The sequence below is a fragment of the Ailuropoda melanoleuca genome, unplaced genomic scaffold (assembly GCF_002007445.2).
Source record: "Ailuropoda melanoleuca isolate Jingjing unplaced genomic scaffold, ASM200744v2 unplaced-scaffold58541, whole genome shotgun sequence".
Taxonomy (NCBI): Eukaryota; Metazoa; Chordata; class Mammalia; order Carnivora; family Ursidae; genus Ailuropoda; species Ailuropoda melanoleuca.
Window position 1 is genome coordinate 1 of NW_023232216.1, and position 911 is coordinate 911.

The 911-nt window shown below is 38.5% G+C and overlaps 1 non-coding gene across 1 annotated transcript; it reads right to left on the bottom strand.

Moving 5' to 3' along the window:
- Nucleotides 1-170: 170 nt before the first annotated feature.
- Nucleotides 171-273, bottom strand: LOC117799844. Its single transcript, XR_004623009.1, has one exon. It is a non-coding gene; the product is annotated as a U6 spliceosomal RNA (small nuclear RNA).
- Nucleotides 274-911: the final 638 nt, after the last annotated feature.

The following is a 911-nucleotide window of genomic DNA, read 5'->3' on the forward strand; positions in this document are numbered from 1 at the left end:
TCAAATTATACCCTGTACTTTTGTGTTTTTCTGCTTAGGTACCTACTTACTTGTGTCATATCCAATGGCTTGTGTTTAAACACACACTTTTGTTTAGAAAGTTCCAGTATTTACATATTCTTGTCTTTGAAAATTCTATAGTTTAGTTCATTAATTAATAGTTTTTAATTGTTTTTATGGAACACTTCACAAATTTGCATGTCATCCTCATACAGGCCCATGCTAATCGTCTCTGTTATCTGATTTGACTGTATGTGCCACCGAAATAAGCACTGATTAATACGTTAGGAAGTTTAATGCTTTGTCTTAAGCTAGTAGTCACAATCTTACAATCATGTCAAAAGTCAGACTTCTATCTGAAATTTCCAATCATGTGGGCTTATGTTTAAAAATATATACATGTATAGGTATAAATGATAATTTTATGCAATTTTACCTAACGTATCTGGTTGAGCAAAAACCAGAAAACGTTGCCAATTTTGTCCTGAATGAGAAGAATGGCTGTACTGGAGACACAGTTTACATATTTATGCAACCGTATTTTTCTGCACGCATCTGAGTAGATACATAATGACGGTCGGCCCACAGTCTTCTGAGAAGGAGTGAAAACCACAATTGGGTTGCGTATCAGAACTGGCAGGAGTTCTTCCAGGCGAAGGAAACGGTCTGATGATAGCAGTGCTGTAATACAGTCTGTGGTGAGCTCTCTTAAGACGCGGCGTTCTGTTCCTGTCGCTTCCTGTCCATCTACATGGGACTTTGGCAATGAGAACGAGATGGAGTTAGCAATCTAAGAAAATAATTCGTGAGAGAATGTGAAAAGAAGTAAACATATATGGCTTGCACGTGTCGAGGGAGACTAAGAGCGACCCCGGGACTGTGTGTGTGTGTGTGTGTGTGTGTGTGTGTGT